This window comes from Solanum stenotomum, chromosome 3 (assembly GCF_019186545.1).
Source record: "Solanum stenotomum isolate F172 chromosome 3, ASM1918654v1, whole genome shotgun sequence".
Classification (NCBI taxonomy): Eukaryota; Viridiplantae; Streptophyta; class Magnoliopsida; order Solanales; family Solanaceae; genus Solanum; species Solanum stenotomum.
The window spans coordinates 50799159-50817117 of NC_064284.1; positions in this window are offsets into that span (position 1 = coordinate 50799159).

The window sequence follows — 17959 nt, forward strand, 5'->3', positions numbered from 1 at the left end:
CAAGTCCCAGCTTACCCTTAACTATCATAATCAACAAACTAGGTGCCAAAGATTCGGTAAGCCCCGAATCAACTTGGAGCTTCACCAATAGCAGTTGAGTACCTGTGCTCCTACTAACGAGGTCTACTGGTTGCAGTACCAGTGCCTGCAACATGAAATGCAGCGTCCCTATAAGGGACGTTAGTAAGAAAAATGTACTAAATATTTCAGGAAATAACATATGTAAAACTAGGATCAAATGACATCAAGTATCCGTATGTAAGTGCATAGATCAGAATACGACCAGCTTTATTACACTTGAGGGATCATGTATGTTGCATTCATTTCTTTACTTTTTATGTGTTACAATCTTTATAAGGCATGCGATACGAATGACCAGCAGATAAGTGGTAGAAGAGGATGAACCATGCTAGGCATTTTAACTCCTGGGATGCTATCCTCATTATTACACAAATTGGATCTGCCTATGCTAGGCTTTCGCCCCTGAGCTGCTACCCTTCTATACCAATTTGGATCGTCCCATGCTAGGCTTTCTCCCTGAGCTGCCACCCTTTTATACCGCTAGGGATCGACCCATGATACGAATTTTCCCCTAGGCTGCCACCCATAATTATATAGAATGATTCACTTAGATACAAATAATACTTCAAGCCAATAACAATGACATAAGGAGCTATGTAACATCAATGCATTACTTGTGAGCTTAAATGGCACTATTAGTTCAATTGAGTAAGAGGATAATTCACCAAGCTTGCTTTTGCGAATACTATATCTATACTCGCACATAGGAGGATAACTATACAAATGTAGAGTAATGAACATTTAATGAAGTAATTCTACATACTAAGGAGTGTGGGAAAAAAGTTAGTTATTTGGAGATTATACGCTACAACTATGTTTCCTTTACTAGGAGTAGAACTTAGGAAATTCACTTCATTGATATTAATCACAAGTATCAGATTTCATGCCAAAGAATATGGAATCAAATAGCTTTTACATACCTTGTTGTGTAACTCAAATATTTAAAGGAATTAACCTCCTTCCTGTCAGATTATTAATCTACAATGAAATAAGTAAAACTAGCATTAGTAGCTAACCAACTCATTTGGCTACTTAACCTCACAAAATGGTAGCCCAGCAGCGAGCCCATAAATTATCATATCAAAGATGTTGTTCAATTACTTTTCCTCAAATTACATCCACATACCAACGTGGAGTGAGTAGTAAACCTACACAACATTCATTTTAGTTGTGTATCACCACACCCTCCTATATTTCCATATAAAATAATTACATATTTTCCCATAATCAATCGTGCGGTCCCCATACATACATATGAAACAACCCAAAATGTTCCTTATCATAGTAACCAATACTGAACTGACCACCCCTTGAGTTCTTAATAACAACACACATGTAATTCCCTATCCAAATTCATGCATAAGGAGGAAAAAAAAGGAGCAGTCACCTTACCTTAATTTATGCAACTTTCCCTTTTAACGTGGACTATTCAAGAACTTCAACTTCCCTCTACACTTAAACCAAAGAAGAAGTGAAAAGTATCTTAATAACTAAGAAAGTGAGCAGTAGCTTCTGGATATATTTTGCCTTTATACTTGAGCATGAATAACATGTTTACCTTATCATCCATGGGAGAATTAAGATAAATCCATATGTTTTTTCACTTACCTTATCTTGTAGAGATTAGGGTTTCTTCAAGAACACTAGAAGAACTTTGAGGCTGCTGGTGTAATACTTAAGAGAAAAGAGAGAGAGAGAGTTGGAGTTAATTCTCAATATTGTTTGTTTAAAATGGGTGAGAATAGCATCCAATATTTCCTTCTTTTTAGCTTCATTTTCAGCCACTAATTGGTCAAATAGGTAATGCACCTGCTTATGTACATCAAGCTGCTCGAAAGGTCAAAGTAGGTGATTCACCTACTTTCTCATTTCCTTAGATGGGCTTCACTTACATTGAGCCTTAGTAGATTTGGCTGCTGAGTTTTAATTCAATTTTCATTATATTTAACTTAATTTGGGCCTCAATTGATTCCATTAGTATAGGCCCAAATCTAATCCATAAACCTTGGCCTTTTTAACTAAATCCATATATCTCAAGTAGGTGACGCACCTACTTAGCCCTTTGGAGGGGTCATTAAGTCAAAGTAGGTGATGCACCTACTTGTCACCTACTAGCTTAGTTATGTCAAGCAAGCAACTCACTTATTTTATTCCATTTTCTAAATATTTATCTCTTTTTCTTTTACTTAACACTTAACTTTCAACTTTAAGCACAATTACCACCTTACTGTCTCGAGTTTAAATACTTCTGTTAGATTTATAACTTGCAATACACATGCTAAAACGTGCAAGGGATCACATCACCTTCCGAGAAAGTTTAAACTGGAAGTAATCATATAAGAAACATGGTCCCTCACCTATACTATAAGGTTATGTAAAGTATCACAAGAATAGAACAAGCATATTCTTAATACGGGATGTGACATTGCCACGACCTCCAAGGCCTAAGGCAAGTCCACGAGACCTCCTACGATCCATGGTCAAGACTATGAGTCGTAGTAATGGTCTTGGTCATGGAGGTTGTATCTAGGAAAGGTTTCCTTGCCTCCTTTGAGGCTAAGTGACCTTCACGTCCACTTTAACAGACCGTCTAGGGCACCACGGCTTGTTGTGGTGCCCGTGGTCTTTGAGGTTGCAGCCTCCTCAACTTTTCACCACTCCCATAAAGATAAGTCGTGAAGTGGCTCGTGAAGGGGTGCCTTGGCTTGGCACCTTCTTGGAAACACTGTCTTGCCAACCATGGGTGGTACCACAACTCGTGATGGCTACCATGGGTCGTTAAGACCCTCGTGGAGATGGTAGGTAGTGTCTAGATGGTGTTTCATGCACCCTAGGTTCCCACAATGCTAAGGTAAGACCAGGACACTTCTCACGATACATCATCAAGACCACAAGTGGTGATAAAGGTCGTGGTTCCTAGGAATTGGCTCGGCCTCAATATGATGCTTCACTCATACCTAAGGGACCTTCACGAGCCCTTTCATGGACCATGGTCAAGAATACTGGCCGTGAAAGTGGTCATGGTCCTTGGGCATTGTATAGCCAAACGTGGGGCAACTATGGCCTTTAGCTTAGGCCTGCCTTTTTTGTCTTGTCTTGTGGCCTTGCATCCTCAATGAAAACTGTGAAGGTCTTCTAAACTTAGGGACCTAGTACGTACTTTAACATTTAACAACTTAGCAGCCCCATTGGCTGAGGTAATTCGGAATGATAAACCTTTTAAGTGGGGAGAGGAACAAGCCAAATCTTTTGAGGCTTTAAAATCTATGCTTAGTTCCGCTCCTTTGTTACAATTACTTGATTTTGATAAAATATTTTAAGTGGAATATGATGCTAGTAAAGTAGGCATTGGAGCCGTCTAATGCAAGACCAAAACCCCATTGCTTATTTAGTGAAAAGCTAAAAGGTGCTACTTTGAAATATTCCACTTATTATCTTCAATTGTATGCCTTGATTAGGGATTTGAGTAATTGGAACATTACTTGTAGCCCAAGGAATTTGTCATTAGGACTGATCATGAGTCCCTAAATCATATTCGGGCCAACGGAAAGTTGAACAAGAGGCACACCAAATAGATTGAATTCCTTGAAAATTTCCCTGATGAAATCCAATACAAAAAGGGAAAGGATAATGTGGTGGCCGATGCATTGTCTGGAAAACACGTGTTGATATATACCTTGTCCTCCAAATTGATTGGGTTTGAATATTTGAAGGCATTGTATCCCAAGGATCCCGTGTTTGCTCAAATCTTCAAAGATTGTGAGGAATAGGAGAGGAAAATGTGGATGAGGGATAGGTCTTCTACCCCATATTCCAAGTTTTATGGTTTCTTCTTCAAAGGCAAGAGACTTTGTGTGCCTATGAGCTCTTAGAGTGAACTATTTGTGAGGGAGGCACACAATGGAGGTTTAATGGGTTATTTTGGTATTGAGAAAACTAGGGGAATTCTTGAGGAACAATTCTATTGACCTAAAATGCATAAAGATGTTGTTCGAATTTGTGGTCAATGTGTTGAATGTCGACGTGTTAAGTCACACCTCTTTCCCCATGGTTTATACCAGTCCCAACTCCACAAAGACCTTGGCTCGATATTTCGATGGACTTTGTTTTAGGTATGCCGAGGACTAGAAGAGATAGAGATAGCATCTTTGTTGTTGTTGATCAAATTTCAAAGATGGCTCATTTCATTCCATGTCATAAATGTGATGATGCTTCCAATGTAGCGTCTTTGTTTGTTGAGCATGTTGTTAAGTTGCAGGGCATTCCTCAAACCATTATAAGTGATATGGATCAAAAATTCCTTAGCCACTTTTGGAAGAAATTGTGGGGTAGACTTGGTACAAAGTTGTTGTTCTCAACTTCCTGTCACCCACAAAATGATGTCCAATCTGAGATTGTGAATAGGACCTTGGGTTCTATACCTCGTACCGCTGTGCATGGAAGGTTGGCCTCATGGGAGGAACATTTGCCTTTAATTGAGTTTGCATATAATCGAGTTATTCATTGCACTATTGGTATGTCTCCATTTGAAGTGATTTATGGTTTTAACCACCTAACCCCTTTAGATCTTACTCCTATTTCTCAGGATGTTGTGTTAAGCTTAGATGGGAATAAGAGAGCTGAAGCTATGAAGAAGATTCATGAAAAGGTGCGGCTGCCGTTGGAGAAGAAGAACCAACAAGTAGCAAGAAGGGCTAACAAAGGATGCAAGCGGATTGTGTTTGAACCGGGTGATTGGGTGTGAGTACACTTTCGCAAGGAGTGATTTCCTACCAATCGCAAGACAAAGCTGATGCCGAGAGGTGATGGACCATTTCCAGTGCTTGAGAGGCTCAACGACAATACCTCCAAGGTTGCCCTACATCCGGAGTATCAAGTACACAGCACTTTCAATGTGTGCGACATGTCACCTTTCCTAACCGTTGATGATGATGATCTATCAAATATTAGGAAAAATTCATTCAAGGAAGGAGAAAATGATGTAATACGGATTACATAAAGGCCATTTACTAGAAGCCAAGCTCAAGACATTCAAAGGATGAAAGGTTTATTTACGAAGATGGAGGTGCTCGAGATGGTGAGTCTTCTTTGGAGTTTCCAAGGGTAGATTAGTGTTCCCTAACCTATTTCAAGTCTAGGGCCGAGATTTGAAAGGGTTTGATTCACTATTAAAGAAACTACCATTGGAGGTTGAAGAAGCTTTGAAGAAAACAAGTGGGTTTTGAAATCTGGAAGTTTTGGAATGGAATTGAGTGCTAAAAACTATTGGTGTTTGTTCCCTATATCTAAGAGAGCTTGTATCTCGAATTTCGTGAAATTTCGAGCTAAAAATCTTCGGGGTTTATTTTTGGGTCTTCATAGTTATTCTTGAAGTTCTTGAAGAACTTTCAAATCTTCAAGAAGGAAAAAGAGTTTGATCCAAAAAGCAAGAGAGAGAAAGTTCAAAAGAGTTTGTATAAAGGGAATTTACCTAAAACGGGTAAATACTACAGGACAAATGAAGTGGGGGACAACCAAGGTTCAATTTTCATAATGTTACAGTTGTAGATTGAAGAATTTGGGCAAATCCCGACTTTGATTTCCCATTCCACTCGGCACCTCGCCCTTTGGGCCACTAGGTCGCTGAGTTGGACCTCATTTAGGTGAAGACACTGGAAATTTTGGCGAGCTGAGCCCTGGTCGTCGAATCCATTCAACAAATCACCGAACTTCCACCTAGATCACCGAGTTGCCTTGGCAAATTGTCGAGTTTGGCGAGCTGAACTTCACAGTAGGCAAAGAAAACAATGCATTTGGCGATTTGAAGCTTATCTTATGACCCTTTCTTCTCAGGTCCTAATTCTTAGTTTCTTTTTCTTTTGACTATCGTTCTTCGTCAAGAATCTGAAACATATTTTCAACTCATAACTACTCTATGTGTTGACTATTGGTTCTTGAATTCACTTCATTGTTTGTTTTTTCCTTTTTGTTTTTTTATTCGTTTTACTTCGTAGTAACTTCTTGATTCAACTTTATTTGCTTTAATCGAGTTGTCCATTTTTCTTTAAACAAAAACCTACTCCAGCCAAGAGTAGAAACTAAGACCTTATGATTAATCGAGTATAAGAAATCTTCAATGTTAGCCGCGCTAATTTGAGAGGCAATCAAAGGTGTGCAAACAAGAGTTATTGTGAGCTCATTTTACGTTGTGTGCTATTTTATTGGGTTGTCTTAATTTTTAGGTACCACGGCCACCGGAAGTGAGACACTCCTACTTAAGGGGAAGGTTACCTGGGAATCCGTAATAGAGGCAATTGCTGATGTTAGTTGGAGAATGGCGAACATAAAAGAGCGAATGGCCTCGGTGGAGGGTAGAATGTCAGGAACGAACGTGAGGTTGAACACCCCACCGTATAGGGTGCCACAATCTCAACCTAACCTTGTTGTTAATCCTTCACTATGTAAGGATTCTTATGTAGGTACAAGCGTAATGAAGGGAGGAACACAAGTTCCAGCCAAAGAGCCTACATTTAAAGGTGTGATGGATGCACTAATGGGATGTTCCAACATCCAATGTAAAGAAGATCTTTCTTGCGGGCGTCAAGGTAAAATAGATAAACTGAGCAATTTTACCATTACAAATGAACAAAGTATGAATGTGAGCCAATTGTTTTGTTTACCATATGTTGATAATGTGCTTGTCGAGAATGTGGATACACTAGTTGATCCTATAGATGACCAAATTGATTCTTCTAGTAAGGTCAATTTGTCTCGACCTAGTGTATTCACCTATGCTTTGAATGATAGTTTATTATCTTGTGATAATTGTGTTGGTCAACCTACTTGTGAGCGTAGTTCACTGGTTGAGGGTCCTTGTAATGTAATTAAGGAACCTCAAGTTAGTGGTACTAATGATAATGTTGATCAATTGAATGTGAGTGACTCTATCAGCATGTCTTTTGTGGAAGATCTGATTGCTTGCTTTGCTCATAGAGATCATGTGCTTGAAAATGCTTCGAAAACTGATATTTGCCTTTTTGAGGGTGAACTGCAGGTTTTAATTCTTCCCTAGTGGTTGATCAATCCCTCTTTAAGTACAATATCTTATTTCAAGATGATGAAATCACTCCTAGAGATGTACCTAGTGGTGTGAATCTTGAGAGCAATATAGTTCTTGATAACTATACATGTTGTAGTAACCCATTATGGTGTGAGGCTTTCCCTCCCAAAGATGGAAATCTCTTCTTAGAAGATGAGAGTACTCTTGTAGGGAAGGAATGTGATGAGGAGTAAGGTGGTGTTGGTTTACCTATTACTTCTTCTTCTTGGTGTGTTTCACTCCTTGATAGTATGACCAATGCTTTTGAGTCTAATGGTAGTCATACTCATAAAAACACCGAAGAGGAGGTTGATTTGCGAGATCCATTTCTCTACTACTTGTTTACATATGATGATGTTGATGCGGTTAAGTGGAAAATGTTGTTGGGAGCACTGAGTGGCCACCAGATAAACGGAGGTGCACTTGTTTCAAGATGTTGGAAAACCTTTCAATTTGACCCCGGTAGTGAGCTAGGTTGTCGAATTCATGTGGGATTGCCTGGTCAAAATGGAAGGCATAAGGTGGGCGACATTGTTGATCCGTTTCCATGTGCAGGAAATCTCTTCATGAAGTTTTTCCATCCACTTGAAAAGCCTACATTGTGTGTGGGAAAGGATAGCTTCGTGGACCCCTTTTCAATTTCTTACCCTAAGCACGATCTTGTTGGATGTGCATCTTATGGGGGTAGGAGGTATTTGTCAAGAGAAGGTAAAGTTTGTACCTTCCCTTACTATCTCTTTGCATATGATGAAATCCCTAGTTGGATCAAAAGTGCATTGCATTTGGATCAGGGTATCCTTGATGTCTACAGTTGTTGGTATGACCCTGTTCTGTGGACTTTCTATCATTTTTATCCCGCTGAATGCATGAAGGTATTTGAACGGGTGGAAGTATCATCTTTTAGGTGGTATTACCATGTTGTTGAGAAGAATAATCATTGTCCTTGTTCTCCATTTGTGGGCTTGATAGCAATGACAATAGAGGATGTTTGCTTGTTCATTGGGTTTGAGTCTCCTCGATTAAATGTTTTAAGTGCTAACCTTTATACTATCCATCATACTAAGAGGATATGCTTCTTGCTTGTGATCTATGTTATTTTAAAGGGTTTGGATTCGAGGATTCAATTTTACCTACTTGACATAAGGGAGGCCTTGTGTTTGATGGGATGTGAAACCAATGAGGGCTTACATATGAATTTTTTTGTGTATTGGTTCCTCAGCTGTACCCCTTAGTCAATGTGTCTTACTTAGCTGAGTGTCTATTACTTTGATGGGTTGCAAACCCTTTGTTGCTACTTGTAATGCTTGGCTATATGTTAAATTTGTGCATCCTTGGCATGGTGATGAAATTGTTATTGCTAACGCTAACCCTTATGCCATGAGGATCTTGTTTTTGTTTTCTTCCCCTATAGTTTTACAAGGAATGGATTCGAGGACGAATCCTTTTCAAGAAGGGGAGAATGATGCAATATAGATTGCCACAAGGCTATCCATTCAAAAACATCAACATATTGATAGATCGTTCACAAGAATGGAGGCTCTTGGGTATGTATGGATGACGAGAAGGGCGTTCCATGCCTTGAATGGGAACATATGCACCTTCAAGGAGCTCATAGTTGGTCAACAGCATGCTTGGATGATAGCTTGGAGTGTGGGAGGCCTAACGAAACAAGGAGAAGCAAGTGGAGATGTTGTTCCATTCGGCAAGCTGACCTCCACATCGGCGACTCGCCAAACATCCTTGGCGAGGGTTCCAAGAACGTCGATTGGACCAAGGAGCTAGGAAGTGGAATGCTGCTCCTTAAGCGAGCTGAAGACCATTGCCGCACTGCCAAGTGGATTGGGCAATGGTCCCCAAACCGCCCAAAGTTCCAGTAGCTCCCCAGCCAAGGCAAGGAGTAGGATTCCTCGCCGAGTACATTGGGCGCATTGCCCAGCCATTTGGTAAGCCCGACTTAGCTTGCCCTTTGGCCCATTTTGGGTCACTTTTGGGCCCATCTATGTAATAATGCCTAACACTATAAATAGGTGTCTTAGGGTTCATTTAGGTAAGACTGATTTTGATTATTGTGGTTGTAAACCTAAACTCGTTGTGTGAATGTTTGAAAGCTTGGTAAATCTTTTGTTTATTCTTGTTTAGAAATGGGGGTTGCTTGGGATATAGATTCCCTTGAGGTCTTCGTAAGAGTTAGATGCTTCTTGTTGGATTAATGAAGTGAGGTCTTTGGGTTTAATATATCCTTAGGTTGTTCTTTGTTTCCTCTTTTTGTGTCTATCTATTTATCCTTTACTTTCTTGTATTTGATTTCCGTTATTTTGGTGATTCTTCTTGTGAGAATCGTATCAGTCCCTCTCTTTAAATTTAGAACACTATGAGGTACTCCTTTTAGTATGTCTAAGTTCCTCCTTCATATGGACCCTATGAAATACTACCTTAAGAATGTCTAAGCCCACTTATATTCATGAACACTAGGAGGTACTTCATTTAGTAAGTCTTAGTTCATTTATGCTTTTAGAATACTATGAGATGCTTCTTTAAGCATGTGTTAGTTCATTGGATATGGAGATCGCTACTAGAAACCCTAACTCAACTATGTGAACACTTCCATCTCATGAAACCTAACGTTGGGAAAACCCACACTATACTATGTATGACTTCCCCCTTTAACTTGGATAGTCCTCACATCAACTAGGTGTGGTTCTCCTTTTTACTTGGAGCCCGGACCCTACCTTGTGTGACACTCCATCTCACCTTCAATATCCACATGAGGCTAAGCATACACCTCAAGATTTGCTTGTTAAGCCTTGCTTAACACTCATAACTCATGGAAGAATGTCCTTGACAACCAATCCATATTCAAGTGATTTTATCACTTCTTACTTTCAAGCATACATAAGGTAGTTTAGGTGAGTATAGGCCTTTCACCATAATCCAACCTATTAGACTTTTATCCCCTTTTAGACTTTACACTCAAAGCATTTACATCAGCAGTTGATCACATTAGCTTCACCCTAAAGTCTTAGCTTATCATGATCACAACCTTACTCTCAAGGTTTCTTTCCTAATCTATTCTTTATACCTAGATGTCAAGGTATTTTGACTACTTCATTCCTTACTAGGTGATTCTAGTATTAATTGATCATAAAGATTCAATTATAACTTTACAAGTCAAGATCAATCACATTAAACAAGGTCTAGTTCAATTCATATTTGTATGATCCTAAGTTTTATCGAATACTACTCATGACATTGATTTAGGAAGATTACTCATGAACCTTCAATTCAACATCTAATGGAATCAACCCATAAGACAAGTAACTCATCAAGAAAACTAGGGTTAATCATAGAATTCACATTATTTCATCATAATATCACAATTAAAGGTTAAATCAACCATAAATAAGTATTATCCAACCCTTTGGAATCATACATCAGTATTGCACTTCATTCCTCAGTGGTGGGACCAACCAAGATGTACGTCATCCGACCCAACCTCAGACTCTTTCTTCCCCACCTACACAAGTGGTTTTTTAACCCAAATTAGGAAAAGTTTTGTTAGGTTCTTAGAAGCAATCAACGACCTTTATACCCACACATTTGAAGTAACCATACATTAGCCTATGGGGGGAAGAACCCATAGATGAAAAGATAAGCATACCTCAATCAATGCCCTAGCACAAGCCTTCAACAATGGTACGTTTGTTCTTGACTTTAGCTTCAAGCTCTAGCTTCTTCTTCAATGGGGGTCTTCCTAGAGAGAAATATTTGAGAGATGTGTGATTTGGGGTTTTGATTTGGGTCTTGTGATAAACTGAACTAAAGTTAGGGGTTAATGACTTGAAATATTCCAAATAGGTGAATAAAAGACATATAAAATGACCCCATTAATAATATAAATGATTTGGAATTTACTAAACTACCCTTGAGTAGGAAGCCATGGTGCTAGGCACCACGCCCCTCTTCACGAGCTATCAACGGAACCACGTCCCGTGGTGGTTCCCATGGTCCCTTGATCATTGGATCCCCTCAACTTTCCAAGCTCCCACACCACTAAAGAATGACCACGAGCCTTCCCACCGGTTTTGGTCATGACCACGGTCCGTGAAGTGGTTCGTGGTCCATTAGGCAGTAGCCAACCTTCAAGGCTTCAACTCCCACAAGGCTAAGGGGTTTTCACGGACCATGGTAAAGACCATTGGTCATGAAGGTGTTCATGGACCCTGGGGCAGTTCTTTGCCAAGGTTAGGCAGCCGTTGCCTTTGGCTTAGGCTTTGCCCCTTTGCCTTGGACTTTTCCCTTGCACCACTATATCAAACTTTAGGTAACCTTCTAAATTGCGGGGTCTAACACGTACCTTGACATTCAAGCACTAACCCTCTCATTTTAAGCACGAAAAGTCTCATCTACAATTCTATTTCTCATATATCAAACTATAGAAGCCTAGCTTAAGGCCCTAGTTTAGTCAACTAGTTTCTGGGGTGTTACACCTAATACAAACAAACCGAAATTAAAAACATTATCTCACATGGCACTATATTCTAGTAATAGATAAGCCTTATCCTATCTAAAAATAGTAAACCATTATCCGGACTGACTATCTTTATCTAATATAATAAAAGGCAACAAATATTATTCAAACTGGGCCCCACTTAACATGTGAAGCAGCCTACTATAAAAAAACAGATAAAGCAAACTAAATTGTTCGCATGTGACAACACGTGCAAGCTGGTGGATGAGTAGGTTGTAGAATACTCCAAGCAGGTGTGTAAGTTACTTGCAGACATCTCTCAAGCGTACGGATACACTACTTGTATGCAACATCAAAGTAGGTGCATAAGCTACTTGTAGGAAGCTTGCAATAATGTGGATAAACAGCTTAATGACAAACGTTTCTAAGAAGTCTTGTCACGAACATTGCTAGGAAGTTTAACAGTATTTTTTGGTTGGTAAGTTGTAATTTATTGCACATGTCATCGGGCGTCATTTGATTATGTAGAGGTTTAAGGTGTTGAAGGTGGTCTTGAATATCATTCTTCCATCAACCAATTGAAACCATGTTTCTTCTTGTACAATTCCTTCTTTTCGAGGCTTCGTTTGCTGATATAGTGAAGTACGTAGTTCCGTTGGTCCTGCCACATTGTGATCCCATTTTTGTGAAGGAACATTCAGTCTTATGCTAGTAATGGCCTGAGTAACTTTATCTCTTGTTATTTCATATGGGACTTGATATTCTTTCACAGTATGTCAGAATTTTTTGCAGTAGGGGTGGTTTTCTGTGTAGTTCCATCAAGCACAATCTTTAGACCATATTTCATTTGGGATACATTGATTTTATTGGACGATAAATTGTTGAGCTTCGTGATATTCATCTTCCAAGGACAAAATAGAGATGAGAAACTTCCAATAGAAGGAATTTTCTGGTCTAGGTTGGACCTAATTGTTGATAATCTTCACGTCATGGTGTAACATGAATATCTTAACCTCGTAAGAATTTTTGAAGATATGAACCCACCAACTTCTTGGTCGGAACCATAGTAGAAACTTCTGTAGGGCTGGTTGGATTCTATCTAAATCCCTAAACAAGTTGCACTTGAACTCTATAAAAATGTAATACTGGTTACATAAGTACCAGAATAACCATAGGAGTTCTTGGGGAAAATCATCTACCAATAAAATGTACACATGGAAATATGGATACTCCGGGTGGACTCCAAAAGGCGTGAGGATAGATCCTCAATACTTCCTGAATACCTAGAGTTCATAATATGTCCTTCCTTATATCATAATTGATTGATCACAGGGGTCCTCAAATTGTGTGAATATTTCTGGTGGATACACCACGTTCTCATCTAGGTTGATCCGTGGCTTTTTATACATAAAGGCAGTGTTGGTGGGGTTTCCTATACTTTCTTCGTCACTAGATATTTGGAATAACTTCAACATTGAAGTATATTGCTTGAACTGTTGTCTGAAATCTATTCCGTTAATTCTTATCTCAAGTATATACTTCAGTTGTGTGTATATGTCCAACCCAATGATGAGGTCTCTTCCTGGAACATCTGAACCAAGGAGTTTGGTTCAAAAATGTAACCCAAGGAAGAACTCAGTTACGACCGAATGTTTTGTAGTCAACTTGATCGTAAGGATTTCCTTTGATGGTGTACTAAAATTGAGGAAATGATAAATCCATTGGCCATCAGTTAGAATTGTTGGGTTAATAATGAATGACGCGTCTCCTGTATCCATAAGCGCAATGACTAGCACTGCCTTATCCCATTTTGAACTGTAGATAGTCAATTGAACATAAGATATATTGATTTCTCGAGGGAAGTTAACAATCTCTTCTTTTATAATGGATATATGATACATATTGTGGCCTAGATTATCATTAATATCAGTACGATCGCCAGCCATCTCATAGACATCTATTGAGAAAAGAGTTTCACCCATCGGTTCATCCTCCAGTGAAAATACTGATTCAAGGTCGTATGATCGACTATGTCATCAAAGAGTTGGAGGGTCTTGGCAGATCTTTTAGATTGAGGGGAATTCTTCGCAAAGTGTCTAGGCTTGTAGAAAATAAAGCAACAATCATTCTTCCTATAATTGCCTGGACTTCTTCTCCTGAAAAACATAGTGCGCCTCATCATCCTGGATTGATTATTAGGTGGCCTAGGTAGTTTGAATCTCCTATACAGCTTGACACTCTTTCATGTTGCTCGATAACTTGAGCAAGAGTAATGAGACTTAGTGACAAGGTCAGTTCGACTGCATGCCTTATCAAGAGCTGGATTATTTTAAACGATACGTTTCAGAACAAATCTCTTCATGTAGATACTATCTAGGGCTTGAAAAATACCTTGGCTAATGTAGCTAATATCGGGGATGGTTATAGATTTGAATCTATCCTCAATGATCGTCATTGCATGCCCTTCTAAAATCTTTGGCAATGATGACACGCAGTATGTTCAATTTTGAATCTTAATTAGATTCTTGCCATCTTTTGGAAATGGATATAAATAATATTCACTTAATTTCAAATAGTTTCCTACACATTTATTCACCTCTTTGACCGGTATCTCCACAAAAGACTTCTAGAAGTATGTTCAAATTTGCAGCAAAGTCTTGGGATGTTAGGAAGAAGTTCATGTCCACAACACCTACTGCGGTCCACCAATCCCTCAGAATGCCGGAGAACATTAAAGTAAATTATGATAGTATCATATACGTTTCCCGCTCGACTACATTCTTGTAACGACCCTAAAAATGAATAAGTTAAACTAAAGCCTAACGTGTGTGTGTTTTAGTTTGATGTGAGGTTTCATGTTGTTTTATGTTTTCTCGAGCTATGGCTTAGGGTTTTAGGGGTTAAACGTCAAGGTATGACTCCCCATGGACCACCCTATGGGTCTTTTAGGAGGACTCTAAGCTTAACCCCAAGACCCTAAGGAAAACAAAGGCTGCCCATAAATGGGGTGATCTACGAAAGGTGTCCACGCCACGTAGGTCCATCCATGCCCCGTGGATGGACTCCGTATGTCAAGGGGCCCCAAACAATGCTGCAGCCACAGACTACAAACCAACAACACGGTCCGTCAATGGTCTCATGGTCCGTGAGTCCAGGGCGTGAATCACCACTGCAGTTTGTCAAGTGGTTCAGCCTAGGTGGGGGTGAATTGGTAAAGTCATCCAAAGTCGTAATAAGTTAGGGGATGGTTATTTTAAGTGTATTAAGATATTTTAAGAGTATTAAAACAAAAAAAATACTATTTTAGATTTCATTATTCAAATCCCCCAAATCAAACAACTACTCTTCTCTCCAAAAATCTTCTCTCTAGAACCTCCATTGAAGAACAAAGAAAGAGATCACGGAAAGATTGAAGGAAAGAGCTTTTCACATCGAATTTGGAAGGATTCTACACCTAAGGTATGGAAGTTCTTCATCTTTGGGAAGCTATCACCCAAGGAGCCCTTTCAAAAAGTATTAACTCAAATCTAGAAATCATAATTAGCTAGGGTTTCAACTCAAGTCCATGGATTCCTTTTAAAGTTGATTTTAAATGTTGAATTATGTTTGTTTATAAATGTATGATTGATTTCATATGATTTTAACTCAACTCCTTCAAGAATCCATGAGAACCTCAACCCTAGCTATGGTTCATCTTTACATTCTGTGATGGTTTTGCATGTTGGTCCAATTGATTGGATGTGAGGTAATTATGATGTAATTGCATGATCTAATTATGATTCTACATGTATATTTGATTAATATATGATTGTGACGACCCGGGCTACCTCCTAGAAGTAACACAACGTAATTGTTGTCGAATGGGTCGCATACATGCCCTTGGCATTCATTATCACATAAAGACAGAAAAATACGGATAAATTAAAACTTTTACAATAGAAGTCAACTTATTTCATATAACGAAAATAGGAACTAGACTTGTCTCAATCACCATCTAGAACATAAGAGTACAAATAGGGTCAAAGCCCATTACATCAATAAACTCCCAAACAATGGGAAAGACAATATAGTCTAGAACATAGGAAGTAAACTAGAAACTATAATAAATAACATCTTATCCTCGAACTTGAGGACTCACCAAGCCTAGGGAATAGTTGACCCAAGCTTCACCTTGAAGGAAGTATTAAGTATGAATGACCGGAACCTACACTCACAGTAATGTAGAAAATATGGGTTAGCACAATTAATTGTACTAAGTATGGATACAATGCACAAGACTCCTTAAAACATGCATAAAAGGGACATTTAGTTGAAGTCATGATTTTGTTAAGTTTGAAAACCAACATGCACATTTATGAAGATACATAAGGCAATTCAACATATGAGCAACCCCAAAGCCACACTAGTGCAATGCAAAGGTAAGATCCCATAACCCTACCAAATGCTAAGTATCACATTTGGCTCACCAACAACATACATATCTTACCATAGTCATGAATAACATACATAAGAGTGAAGACATTCATATTCATAACATTCATACATACCTCTTCATACATAGTTCATAAGTCATCATACTATTATAACATAAGAGAAACTTACCCTAATCCCTCTTAGAGCCTACTCGTGCAATGCATAAGTGAAGTCGCATACCCCCACTCACACCAAGTAAACCCCTTAATAGGTCATAGTTAAAGTCCATGTCCTTACCATAGTTCACTTTCATATTAACTTTGGGAAAGATTGAATTAACCGACAAAGACTATGTGAGCTACATGGAATTCGGTGTTCTACCCCGACACCGAAAAGAGGTTTTCTACTTGCCTAAGATAGAACGTACATTCTAGATATTTAGGTGGATCCGCTAGCTAAGACCTGTGTGGGAACATAGTTATGTGACAAAGAGATTGCTACTAGAAACCCGGACTTGCTAAACGTAGAAGGTTTCCACCTCATGAGATATCCTACATTGGGAGGCCGGACTTGCTAAATGTAAAAGGCCCCATCTAACTTTCATTTCCTCTCGGTGCTACACATTATTCCCTTTAAAAGTCACCATTAGCCTTTACTTAGGTTCATAGTAATAAGAGAGATTATTAGACACTCATGCCAACATATCATCATAATAGCTCATAGGATCCTTAAGTGAGAATGCTCCTTTCACTTTAGAAACACAAGTATATGAGTAAACCTTTCACATTTTAGTTGGATTGTGATCATGGGAATGTCCTTCCAATCAACCGAACATGTTCATTATAAGCATAAGCACATTCTTCAGACATAATCAAGTGCATAGGGTATAGGGATGAAGGATCTTACATCAATACCACAACATTAGATATAGGGTCATTACCATCCAAGTAAATCACATACTTATTTAAAATTAACATCAACATATACAAACCCTAGCAAATTGCCCTTCAAGGCCATGAAAAGACATCAACCCGAACTTCTTGAATTACCACATTAGATAGAGAGATTTCATGATTCAAAAACTTAATAAACATAAACATAATCAATTATCAACTTCCATGGCCAATCAAGTCACATCTTAGTTCACAATTTTGGAAGAAAAGGGAAACCATGGGTCCAAGATAGATTTTCATCAAAAACCATCAAGACTACAACAATCTAACCAGAAACCATCACAATTAATCATAATAAATCATAATTGATCAATATAAATAGTGATGGAAAAAGAACCATGTTTAGAGTAAAACCCTAGATTCTTGATGTCATAGAAACACACTTCGGAGGGACTTCTTAGGGGATATCTACCCCAGAATGAAGAGCATCCATACCTTAGGTTGAATCCCTCACGAATTTGGAGAATAAAGACTTGTTCTTGAGTCCCTAGCTTGAGCTTCGTCTTTGTTCTTCAATGTAGTTTAGAGAGAATATTTTGATGTTCTTGGGTTTGTTCTTTTATTAAGTCGGAGTAACTACAATTGAGTGAATTTGACCTTAAAAAATATATATATACTTGTTAGGAAAAGTGTGGGAAAGTGCTGGTTCGAGTTTTGGAAAGATTAGTTAAAGACCCCTACTTAAGACTTGAAAATTTTGGACTTCACGCTCGAGCTCGCCCATTAGACCTTCTTGGCTCGCCCAAAATTCCAGTGAGCTCCAAAAATGGATAGCTCACTAGGCGAAGGGAGGGGTCTGTTGGGCGGATCACCATCCCATTGGGCAAATCACGACCTAGCTCGTCCATTTCTCCAATACTTAGGCTAAGTGGGACAGCCCACTAGGTAACCCAAGTGCACTTTGGCGCATCGCCAAAGCACTTGGGTCATCATGCTGCCCATCGCCAACCTATCCAAATAGAGATC